Below are 13022 nucleotides of genomic sequence, written 5' to 3'. Positions count from 1 at the left end.
TAGACTAGATTAACAATTCATATATATTTTGATACTAAAGATACACTCAATTATTTTTTCCCATGTACATGGTCCACTTTTTCAAAGACTTTCTTCAGTAGGAAAATTGCATTTAGAAAATAGTGTTTTTCTTTCATCTTCTAATTACTCATGAAATAAATGACACATGTGAGTATGTATTATACATACTCCATCAATCAGAACTTACTAGAATGAAATAACTAGCTGTAGCACTGGGAAATTTAATTCCAGTTTTAAACTAAGAAACCAGTCTGTTATTTAATCTGTGGAAGGAGCACAAATGTAGCAGATGTTGGGCAGGTCACATTCCTATTTCCATTCTTAATACAAATACATGTCTATAGACATATACATTTTTCTAAATTTTTATTTAAGTTCCAGTTAGCTAACATACAGTGTGATACTAGTTCCAGGTGTAAAATATAGTGATTCAGTACTTCCATTCATCAGCTGGTGCTCATCATGACAGGTGCGCTCCTTCATCCCCATCACTTGTCCCCCCACACCCACCCACCTCCCCTCTGGTCACCATCAGTGTGTTCTCTGTAGTTCAGAGTCTGTTTCTTGGTGTGTGTGTGTCTCTCTCTCTTTTTCCCCCCATGTCCATTTGTTTTGTTTCTTAAATTCCACATGTGAGTAAAGTCATATGGTATTTGTTTTTCTCTGACTGACTTATTTCAGTTAGCATCACACTCTCTAGTTTCATCCATGTCATTGCAAATGGTAAGATTTCGTTTTTATGGCTGAGTAATATTCCATTGTATATGTTTACCACTTTTTTATCCATTCATCAGCCGATGGACACTTGGGTTCTTTCCATAATTTGGCTATTGTTGATAATGCTGCTATAAACATAAGAGTGCATGTATCCTTTTGAATTAGTATTTTTGTATCCTTTGGGTAAATACTTATTTCCATCCTTATATTTGCAGTCTTGTAGGCATCATCCCTGATTCATTTCTGCTGGACCAGATGACTTCCCCCACATCATTCTAAGAGCCCATGCATTTTAATGGAAGTCAGCAAACTGTACCTTGAGACAAAAGCCAGAAACATAGAATGGAAACAGAAGGTAGGTGGGAGGTTATGTTGATTGCAAGAAATCAGAGAAGGAATTATAGAATTTGGAAAATGTTTTTCCTGTAGTGTGAACTGGCAAGCAATTCCATATTCATGAAGTATTTTCAGCATGAATGTTCCCATCTTGGTGAAAGAAACTCCCCAACAAATGATTTTGAAATACACGTTCTTCTTGCCTATGGGATTTCAGTTTTCTTTCTTAGAATGTCTCAGAAGAAAGTTTGTTGGTTCTTTTTAAAAATATGTAGTTAAATAAATCAGAAGGACAACACAAAAGACAGGATGGGAAAATGATTAACCTCATCAAATAATACTTGTACCATGATTTTAAAAGAGGCAGAAACCCTCCAAATCTCACTACCTTGGTTCTCACTGAAACATGACCTTCTCTAGCAAGTGATTTTTCATCTCTAAACTTCAGAAGCTCCTCCTTCTCCCTTTAGTCCTTTTGTATGCCACCATAATACAGCAGTGTGCAGTGATCATTAAGTTACGTATCTGTCTTTCTCCCTGTATGGACTCCACGAAGTGTTCATGGGAACTAAGGACAGCTCCTAATCCTCAGGAAGTGATAAACGGACCTGAAGGAGGCATGGATCTCAAAGATTTGCAAAACCTCTCTGGGGCTTTTTAGTATAAAGGACTCCACACTGATTTTCAAGCTTACCTTGGTAATAATCTGGTTGCATTTAATAGTTCTCATTTGGGGAATTGTATGTGAATTTTCCTCTACCTTCTGTGTTTTGTGTCTGCTGCATACTTCGTCACTATCATCTATTTATTGTTTTTTCCTGAGGTAGCATATAATTTCTCTAACCACAACTTTTCTGCTTCTCATCAAATTTGTTTTTAGTGCATGCTTTCTCATATTTAGCAGTTAATGTGAGATGAGATAAAACAGAGTGGCAAGAGGAGGATCCAGCTTTTCTAATAAAATTTGTGTGTTTGTGTAGTCAAAAATGTACAGGCAATATAGAGGGATAAAATGACTGGATGTAAACATTTGTAGTATAGCACTAAATGCTTGCCTTTCCGTTTCTGAATATTTTCCAAAGCTTTAAAAAATGCTTCGCTGAAGCGGATGGAGAGTTACAGGACATCTCAGAGCCCAGGGAACACAAAGTGGACTCATTGGCCTGGACAGGTGACGTAAGCCCAGGTAGGACGGCTGCCTGAGGTCATGTGCTAGCACCAGGAGATCTCTTCGGCCTCACAGAGGGACGAGAGACACTCTGGGCCCGCTTGAGGCAGGTTTTCTGGTCCCAGACTGCAGAAATGTGGGCTTCCCAGAAGCTGTGCCCGCATCCTCACGAGAAATGGCGAACTTGGAGGAGGAAAAACAAAACAGCCACAGAGGGAGACAGGAAGGACACGTGCAGATCTTGGCTATGGTCCTCGGGGATATGATACAAATGATCCCCTGAGTGTTTAATCCCAAGCTGGTCTGTGTGCAGACATGGGACCTGAAAGAATCAGAGGAAAAAAGATGAAACTAGAATGAGATCCACAAATACTTAAGATACTGAAATTATTTGCATAGGCCATATACTCACCTGTTTAATGTTGTAAATAAAAGAGGGAATCCAGAGTATGTGTAAAACAATAAGAGGCGTAATAATTAACCAGGCAAAATGTTAAAACAAAAACAAATGCAACCTACAGAAATGTAAAGTATAATAAGGTGATGAAAATAAGGGCCATAAAAGTGTTTTCTAAAATTGATTGCGGTGAGGGTGCACGGCTCTGTGAATATAGAGTGAACAGAAAACATTAATAATGTGGGAGGAATTAGATTAATTTGGATTGAAGTTTTCTGATACTATACATGTGAGTTAAGGAAGAATGTGCCACACAGAACATACTGGGTCTGTCTGGACGACCAGTATATTAAACAGAACCTGGAAAATTGATGAGAGTGGGTCATATACTGATTATATATTTGGACTAATGTGCTGAGCACATAACTCTGTATCACAAGGTTAGTATGACATAAAAAAGCTTCTCTTTCAACTTTTATAAAAATTCAAAGTACAACTTGCATTCAAAGAAATGCACAAACATTAAGTTCATAGTTTGATGGATTTTGACAATTGCATGCATCTGTTACCCACATATTAAGATGTAGGTGATTTCCATGACTTCAGAAAGATCATCTGTGCCCTGTCCCAGTCAACCCCACCTTCACTGAGGGACATTCATGGTTCTGTAATCTTTCACCAGAGACAAGTTTTTTGCTATCCTGTTTTTGTCTCTGTATACAGATTTTGTATAAAGGGATAATACAGGGTGAACTTTGCATAAGGCTTCTTCCACTCAGCGTCATGTTTTGGAGATGCATCCACATTGTTGAGTAGTTCGTTCCCCCTTAGCATGGAGGAGTCTTCCATTATATGGAAATTATTTATCTCTTCTCCTGATGGTGGACATTTGGGCTACTTTTTGGCTTTTCACTAATTTAAATAAGGTTGTTTTGAAGTAACACATTCCAGGGTTGTGTGTGTGTGTGTGTGTGTGTGTGTGTGTTTATATGTTTTCATTTCTTTTGGATAAATGATGACTACATTTATGAGAAACTTCTAGAATGATTTCCAAACGTGTACCTTCTATATTCCCACCAGCAACATGTGAGAGTCTCAAGTTATCTTTTTACAATTTAACCATTCTCGTTGGGTAGATGATAGTATCACATTGTGGCTTTAATTTGCGTTTTTCTGATAACTAATGATGTTGAACACACTCATGGGCTTCCTAGTCACTGGTATATAAACCTTGGTGAAATGCCCATTTTTATAACTGGGTTGATTTTATTATTTAGTTGTAGATGTTGCTTATATATTGTTGATTGAATTTCTTTGTAAGTTATATTTATTGCATATTTTTCCCAGTCTGAAGTTTGTATATCCATATTTTAAACAATATGAGCAAAATGTTTTAATTATGATGTTATTTTTGGCTAATGGTTTCTGTGTAGTATTCGTGAGCTTTTTTGTCCACCCCAATGTCAGCTCTAGGATGTGAAGCTAATCTACATTGAAAAGCAAGCTTTGGGGCACCTGGGTGGCTCAGTCGTTAAGCGTCTGCCTTCAGCTCAGGTCATGATCCCGGGGCCCTGGGATCGAGCCCCTCCTAGGGCTCCCTGCTCTGGGGGAATCCTGCTTCTCCCTCTCCCACTCCCCCTGCTTGTGTTCTGTCTCTCACTGTGTCTCTCTCTGTCAAATAAATAAATAAAATCTTAAAAAAGAAAAAAGGCAAGCTTTAACATGTAAGATTTTACATTAAGGTCTTTGATCTATCTCAAATTAATTTTTTTGTGTATAGGGCAAGGTATGGGTTAAGGTTCATTTTTTTTTTTTTTCTTATGGATAGCCAGTCAGTCATTCCAGCACGGTTTATTCAAAAGAACTTCCTTTCCCCATTTTAGTATCTGACACCTTGTTGAAAGTAAATGGATTAAGTGTTAGCTTTTTTTTTTTTTAAGATTTTATTTGTATATTTGACAGAGAGAGACACATCGAGAGAGGGAACACAAGCAGGGGGAGTGGGAGAGGGAGAAGCAGACTCCCCGTGGAGGAGGGAGCCCGATGCGGGGCTCAATCCGATGGGGGATCATGACCTGAGCCGAAGGCAGTCGCTGAACCAACTGAACCACCCAGGCACCCCAAAGTGTTAGTTTTTTGTCTTTTTTAAATTAAATCTCTTATTCTGTTAAATTGATCTACTTATCTATTTTTATGCCTACGACAGTACTACATGTCTTGATCAATGCAGCAATATAGTAAATCTTGAAATAAGATAGTGTATATAACCTCTTTTATTTTCTTTTTAAAATTGTTTTAGCTGCTCTAGTCCCTTTTCTTTTCCATATCAAAAATTACTAGAGAGAATTAGCATTGCAACAATACTGAGTATTGTAATCCCCTGACATGATGTGTCTCTACTGGAATTTTGGGATGTCTCTGTTTAGTTCTTGATCAGTATAGCTAGAGTTTTTTCAATCTAGATTTTCTTGATTTTTCTCAATTGTTCACCCATGTTTTATTTGATTAATTTTCACTGTTGTCTTGTTTCTTTCCTTCATTCTGCTGACTTCAATTTTTAAGATTTTTAATCTTTCTAATATCTTAAGGTAGAAGCTTTGACCATCGATACTGAACCATTATTCTTTTTCTAATACAAGCATTATATTAGTTTTCTAGAGCTACCATAAAAGGTGTCAGAAAGTGGGCAGCTTAAACTATAGTAATTTTTGGTCTTTCGGCAACTTCTGGAGTCTAGAAGTCTGAGATCCAGGTGCTGGCAGAATTGGCTCTTTCTGAGAGTTGTGAGGTGGGATTTGCTCCAGGTCCCTTTCTTAGGTTCTGGTGGTTTGCTGGCCATCCTTGGCATTCCTGGTTGTATACCCGCATCATCCCAATCTCTACCTTCACCTTGACGTGGCGTTCTTCCTGTGTGTGCTTGTGTCCAAAATTCCACTTCCCTAAGGACACCAGTTCTATTTGATTAGGGGCCCACCCTACTCCAGGATGATCTTATCTTCCCTAATTCTGTCTGTAGAGATACTCTTTCTAAATAAGGTCACAGTCTGAGTACTGTAGCTTGGGGCTTCAACCTATGAATGGGGGGAACACAATTCAACCCATATCAAGCCTGAAAGTTCCCTTCTAAGTACTGCTAGATGGAATCTGAGAGATCCCGGTATATTATATATTCATTATCATTCAGCTTGAAATATTGTCCAACTCCCATTTTTATTTCTTTCCTAACACTTGGATTTAAAAATGTTTGATGTTTAATTTTGAAAGATTCAGTTTTCCGGGGTGCTGGGTGGTGCAGTCGGTTAAGTGTCCGAGTGGACTCTTGATTTTGGCTCAGGTTATGATCTCAGGGTCATGAGATCGGGCCCCGTGTCGGGCTCTGTGCTCAGCGTGGAGTCTGCTGGAGATTCTCTCCATCTCCCTCTGCCTCTCCCACTTGTGACCTTTCTCTCTCTCTGAAATAAATAAATAAATCTTAAAAAAATATTTCATTTTCTTAGATGGCCTATCTTTATTGGTTTCTAATTTATTTCTGTTGATATTGGAGAACATACTACATGTGATCTATTTTTAATGGTTTTATTGAGGTCTGATTAGAATGTAAAACAGTACACGTATTGAAAGTGTACAATTGGATAAATGTTAAATATATACACAGTCTGTGAACCTTCACCAGAGCCAAGATGATGAGCCTATCTATCAGCCCCCAAGGCGGTGTCTCTTGTGAACCCTTCCTCTCCTCCAATGACCAGGCAAACAGTGATCTATTTTCTGTAACTACAGAATAGTTTGCATTTTCTATTATTTTTCTATAAACTTTATCATACAGAACGCACTATTTTTTGTCCGCCTTCTTTCACTGACCATAATTACTTTGTGATTCATCCATACTGAAGCATGAATAACAGTTGATTTCTTTTTTATATTTGACTAGTTTGTCCAATTTTGCCAGGTTGTTTTCAGTGTTTGGTTATTACAAATAAAGCTGCTGTGAAAATCCGTGTGCAGGTCTTTGTGTGGGCATATGCTTTCATTTATCTTGGATAAATCTCTTGAAGGGAGTCAGGCACACATTCGCACAGGACCCCGGGGCACCAGCTGTATGTTCAAGTTTACAAGAAACCGACAGGCTGTTTTCCAAAGTGGTTGTGTAATTAATATTCCAAGTGGTAGTGTACAAGAGCCGTTCCACGTTTGTGACAACACTTGGTGTGATCAGACTTTTTAATTTCAGGCTCTCAGAATGATGGTTGTGTGGTGCTCTTCTCTCATTTTTTGGCTCTAATTTGCATTTCCCTAATGATTAGTCATGGTGCACAGGTTTTCCTTTGCTTATTTGCAATCTATATATACTCTTTGGTGAAGTGATTTTCTTATCTTTTACACAGTTTTAATGGATTATTTATTTTTAATTACTGAGTCTTAAGAACTATTTATGTATTCTGGATACAAATGTTTTATCAGATATGTGATTTGCAAATATTTTCTCTCAGTCTCTGACTTGTTTATTCATTTCCTCGGTAGTGTCCTTGAAGAGCAAAAATTCCTAATGCATTTTTAAAAGATGCTTTACTTCTATTTTCAGATTCTTTTGTATTATTAGCAGAGTGTTGGCTTTGGTCTAGGTAGGCAAATTATTTATTTGCAGATAAGCTTGATCTTTTTGAGCCTGTTTTTTTTTTTTTTTTTTAAAGATTTTATTCATTTATCCGACAGAGAGAGGCACAGCGAGAGAGGGAACTCAAGCAGGGGGAGTGGGAGAGGGAGAAGCAGGCTTCCCACCGAGCAGGGAGCCCGATGTGGGGCTCGATCCCAGGACCCTGGGATCATGACCTGAGCCGAAGGCAGACGCTTAACGACTGAGCCACCCAGGCGCCCCTTGAGGCTGTTTTTAACCTTTGGTAGGATGGGTCTATAATACCATTTGCTGTAAATCTAGATGAGCTCTTCTCCCATGGGGGCATTTGATGATTTACTACATGCTTGAATTGTGCAATGAAGCCACTTTTCTCCGACTGTTTGGAACTCAAATGCCTCCCCAACTTGTACAAATTCCCAGAGTATCTTAAAGCTCCTTTTATTTCTTTTCCTGGTCCTTTTTTCTTTCAAGTCCTCATGGAGTTCTGCCTTAAGCATATGTATTTTAGTGTTTGGCTAAACATTCAAGGGACATCCTGTGAGGATTCTGGAATTGTTTTTCCTGCACAGTTCCTTGTTCTCTGGTGCTCTGCCCCATAAACTGGAGTCCCTCCAGGGGCCCTCACTCTCACTTCTGTCTCCTGAGCTCAGCGAGACCGCTTGGTTGTGAATGGATTTCGCATCCTTGCACTTTAGCCTGGAAAGTGGTGCCAGGCCCAAAGCAGGAACTTCAGGGAATTGTATTTTTTTTTTTCTCTCTTCTTTCCAGGTTTTCCTTTCTGTGCTTCGTGCTATAAAACATCTGAATGCATTTACTTCCTATACTTGGTCCAGTTTTCTTGTTTCTAGTCAGGCTGCTTCATGGCTAACGGATGTCCATAAGCAAGTTTTAAAATGATCAAATCATTCACAGTTTCTGACTTGAACTACTTTCCCTGACTCATCTTGAACTTCCAGCTTCTTTGCTTCCTTCCCTGCTGGTAGTCTCTTTTCTTAGATAGCACTCTCTAGCACTTTTTTTTTTAGATAGCACTTTCAGGGATTTGACTTCCATTTCTCCTTTGTCAAGACCCACTCTTCAGCTATATTGCCAAGAGCTGCCCTGAAGAAATAAGTATTTTGCTTGCTTAAGCAATTTTGCAGGTTCACACAGGTGACTCCCTTTGCAGGTTAGGTCTCAACAATAATGAACACTGTAATGTTAGATAGGATTGTCTAGTTAGATATTGTCTTTTTTTTTATTAAAGATTTTTATTTATTTATTTGAGACAGAGAGAACGAGAGAGAGAGAGCACATGAGAGGGGGGAGGGTCAGAGGGAGAAGCAGACTCCCCGCCGAGCAGGGAGCCCGATGCGGGACTCGATCCAGGGACTCCAGGATCATGACCTGAGCCGAAGGCAGTCGCTCAACCAACCGAGCCACCCAGGCGCCCTAGATATTGTCTTTAAAGATCTTTGTCTTTGCAGTCCTTCCTTTCTAGATAAGGCCTTGTCATGATAAGAAATAATAAGCAGTCCAATTTGAGGGTAATCTTAAGAATGAACTAATAATTAAGTCCACTTATAAGGCTTACAGGCAGGGGTAGGAGAGAGGGGACAGGTGGGCTGGAGTTAGTCATAGCATGGTCTTGGCAGAGATTGATAGGAAATGATAAACCACAATGTCTCTGGAACATTTACTGGTCTTATCTTTAAAATGTATGGATCTGCAAGGACTTAACGTTAGATCAGTTTGTCTGTGATCTTATCTTGGACCATATGGATTCGATTGAACAGGTATTAAAAGAGTTTGCACTGAGCCTGTGATGTCCATCATGATGTGGTCTGGCAGTCTGTGTGTTTTGAGAGTCTGGGTACACTTTGCAAGTTCACTTCTCCGTCCCCATAGCCCAGATGCCTGCCAGGCCTTTTTCATTCCATTTGCAACACAAGAATTACCAACTGTATTCGAGATAGTGTGTCACGGAATTTAATTCCAAAGCTTAGAAAGCAATGAAGTATAACTGAATTGAGAATCTTAAGAAAATGTCTTTATGATTAATAATATTAATTTTCTGAAAGCAATTCAGAATTATATTCCCAGTACCAGACGTTTATTGAATGGATGAATGAAAGCAATTTTAAAAAGGTTATGAGACAAGAGACAGGAATTGGTAATGTGTGTAATCTTTTATCCTTGTGGACATAATTAAGTGAAACGTAATGTAGACACCTGAAATCTACAATTTAAGAAGCTATATAAAATTTAGATACTTCAGCTAGCTTCTCATGTAGGTGGTTCAAATCATTTCCAGTGGTTACAGATCTGATTGGATTAGGAGGGACAGCAAGGCATTGGGAGTTGCATAGACACTGGTCATTAGCCTGGTAGTTTTATCACTAGTTGTAAGATCTTTAGGAAGTAATGTTTCTCTAGTCTCTGTTGCTTCATCTGAAAAATGGGCACATTATTATGAATGGGAAGAGAATTAAGTGATTGACTACATATACTAAACATATTGCATCTGCTCAGAACATATTACTCAGCTTTGCTTCTCTTTTCATCATTGTAATCAATGTGTAAGTATATTAAGGTAATATTATATTTGTTAATAATGGTTATTTATTTGTTACTCTGTTTAAATGCAGATCCCCATACAAAACGCTAAACTTCTGACGAAAGATAAGAAAGAGAAGGGGAGAGAGAGAGCAGAGAGGAAAGATATCGAGGGCCATACAGAGAGGTCAAGTTTCACCCCAAATGAGTTATATCTTATGCTCCAGATTTTGAGTGCCTATGGAAATAAAAACTCTTAGAGGGAAAACATAGGTTAGATTATCTTTGTGTGTGTGTGTGTGTGTGTGTGTGTGTGTGTGTGCGGGGGTATTGTTCATTCAGTTTATTCAACCATCATTTGCCAATAATTTACCAAATGCCAGAGTGGACAAAATGCCAATAATACAGGAAGGGACTGTAAACCATAGAGTCTATCAGGAGAGATGCGTATGGTGCGTGAAGATTCGTGTTACAAAGGAGAGGAGTTGTAGCTTTGGGGTCATGTAACAAGGACCCCTACGTAGGCTGGGAGAGGACATCTGGGGAATCTTCTATGTGGAAGGGATATTTGAGCAAAGGACTAAGCATTGTAGAGTTTTCTAGGTCAGAAAGTGGCCTGAGAAGTAATGTGGGGATAGAATTCTTTGAAGATTCATCATCTCCACAAAGACCCTGAGAAAGGAGAAAGCATGGTTTGCACAGAGACTGAAGCAGAGCTGCATGAAAGGGACTGGTAGTGCACAAAGGACAGGGTAGACCAGGACCCCCTAAGGGGAGGCTGAAGGAAGTCCAAGACTAAGTAACATCGGGTCTTATCTGCTATGTTAAATATTTTGGATTTTAAGAGCAATACGAAGTCATTGAAAGGTTTGAATCAGGGCAATGCAACTGATTTGTGCTGTAAGAGAATCTTTTTCTCTGCAGTGGGATGCATATGTTTGAAGCTAAAAGAGTGTTTATGCAAAAAAAAAAAAAAAAGCCAGGAAATTGGTAGCTTCATGCAAGGCATGTCTAACAAGGATTTGCATTAGGGTGGTGACAGTAGGAATGAATAGACCAGGATAAGTTAGGAAGGTAGTTAAAAGTAAGCATCAACAGGGGGCACCTGGTGGGTTAAGCATCTGGCTCTTGATTTCAGCTCATGTCATGATCTCAGGGTCGTGGAGTTGGGCTCCACACTGACCTGGGAGTCTACTTGAAGATTCTCTCTCTCCCTCTGCCCCTCCCCACCTTTCTCTCTAAAACAAATGAATAAATATTAAAAAAAAAAAAAATTAGCATCAACAGGATTTTGCCCAGCAGGCAAATTCTGCCCTAAAAGCCCTCCCAACCTCCTCTACCCTCCTCCTTACTTGGAGAAGTTCTATGCATTCTTTAAATTTAAGCTCAAGTGCTACCTGCATTTTGATGACCTCCCTTCCACAGGCAGAGTTAGCAAATTATTATTAGAGTACCTGGCAAATTAAAGGATTTTTAGACAGTGGATTTCAACTCTGGATATACATTGAAGGCATCTGGGGAACTAATACCTGCCTCCCACCCCAGACCAACTCTTTGTGAGTAGGGACAGAGTAAGAGTCTTGCTTGAAAGCTCTCCAGGTGATTCTGATATGTATGAACGGAAGGGAAACAGCACCTAAAGGCATTTACCATATTGGCATTTCTGGCTGCTTTTTCCATTGGGCTGTACATGCGTGGACCAGGACTGGTTCTGAGAGTTTAGCACAGCAATGATACATCTTAATTTTCTGCTATATACTTAAATAAATTAAAATATGCAACTTGAATTACTTTTGGCCAATTGAGGCTTCTCTGCCCCTAAAGATGACTGAAAATAATTCAGAGGAGATCCATGAAGTGTCTGCCCTGGAAACACCTTACTGAGGTGGAAACAGGCATTTAAAATATAAAGTGTGTAACTGTTGCCAAAATATAAACATTGTTGCCCATGGCAACGTACCCTGACCTGGGCTCTGCCCAAGGATTTTTTTTTCTGACCTAAAAGATAAACTTTTTTTAAAAAGTATATATTTCAATAAATGTACATTCCCCTAAAATACACAAGCTACTGGGCTACTTTGACCCTAATACCCAATCTGTTCCCAGGCATGGAGGCAATCTCTAGTCTGGTGGGAGTAGAAAAGGTGCAGACTGATTTCTTCTACCTATCCCCACTTCGTCTAGCTCAGGGAGAGAAGCATAAGCTGATTTCTCTGAAAGCCTTATCATATTACTGGTTTTGGAATGACACTGCAGCTTGTCTATTACCAGAATTCATGGGATGGATTTCACTGGCTTATAGTACAGCAGCTGTTTAGTTTCTAAAGAAGCTGTTTGATCCCAACATAAAATGAATGACTGCCCAATTTCACATGAAGCCAAACAAATTTCAAGAAGGCTCGGGGAGGAGCAGAGGGACCCTTTCCATCCTGACTCGGACTCTGGCCCCACAGGGAAGCGTCTGGACACCCATGCACACTGGTGCTGAATGGCCTTAGGGCTGTCATTCTTTCCTCTCATGTTCACACAGTATGCGTTCTTAGAAAGTGGTGGTTCTATCAAGGAGGGGATAAAGGACCAAATAAGAGACCTTAGCTATCCTGGCCTTCCTGTCTGGGAAGGAAATGAAGGTAGGGGGCGGGGGTAACCACAGAGCTGAGGCCAAATCCAAAGCAGAGGATTGACACAGAGGACAGGCTGAGAATGAGTCCAGAGACCCAGCTTTGAGGGACTCCCTGAAGTAAGATCCTAGTACAGGGTGAGACTTCACCTTCTCCTTGCAACTCAAGTCAGAATAATAGGATTTTCCATGATTTTTTAAAAGGTTTATGGATGGGCGCCTGGGTGGCTCAGTTGGTTAAGCGACTGCCTTCGGCTCAGGTCATGATCCTGGAGTCCCGGGATCGAGTCCCGCATTGGGCTCCCTGCTCGGCAGGGAACTGCTTCTCCCTCTGACCCTCCCCCCTCTCATGTGCTCTCTCTCTCTCGTTCTCTCTGTCTCAAATAAATAAATTTAAAAAAAGTCTTTAAAAAAAAATAATAAAAGGTTTATGGATCTTCCAGGTCTCATATCTGGTCTTTCTTTCTTTTTTTTTTTTTTATTTATTTTTTTATTCTTATGTTAATCCCCATACATTACATCATTAGTTTTAGATGAAGTGTTCCATGATTCATTGTTTGTGCATAACACCCAGTGCTCCATGCAGAATGTG

General features: G+C 39.6%; 1 long non-coding RNA gene across 1 annotated transcript in view; it reads left to right on the top strand.

Moving 5' to 3' along the window:
• The first annotated feature begins 394 nt into the window (after positions 1-394).
• Positions 395-13022, top strand: part of LOC115939374 (uncharacterized) — a 135357-nt gene continuing 122729 nt past the window's right edge. Inside the window, exon 1 of the long non-coding RNA XR_004074193.2 lies at positions 395-1093. This is a non-coding gene — a long non-coding RNA (uncharacterized LOC115939374). The remainder of the gene's footprint in view (positions 1094-13022) is intronic.

Source organism: Leptonychotes weddellii, chromosome 11 (genome assembly GCF_054177405.1).
Source record: "Leptonychotes weddellii isolate Sample4059 chromosome 11, ASM5417740v2, whole genome shotgun sequence".
NCBI classification, from domain to species: Eukaryota; Metazoa; Chordata; class Mammalia; order Carnivora; family Phocidae; genus Leptonychotes; species Leptonychotes weddellii.
The sequence above is the reverse complement of the archived record's forward strand: the minus strand, read 5'-3'. Positions and strand labels throughout refer to the sequence as shown.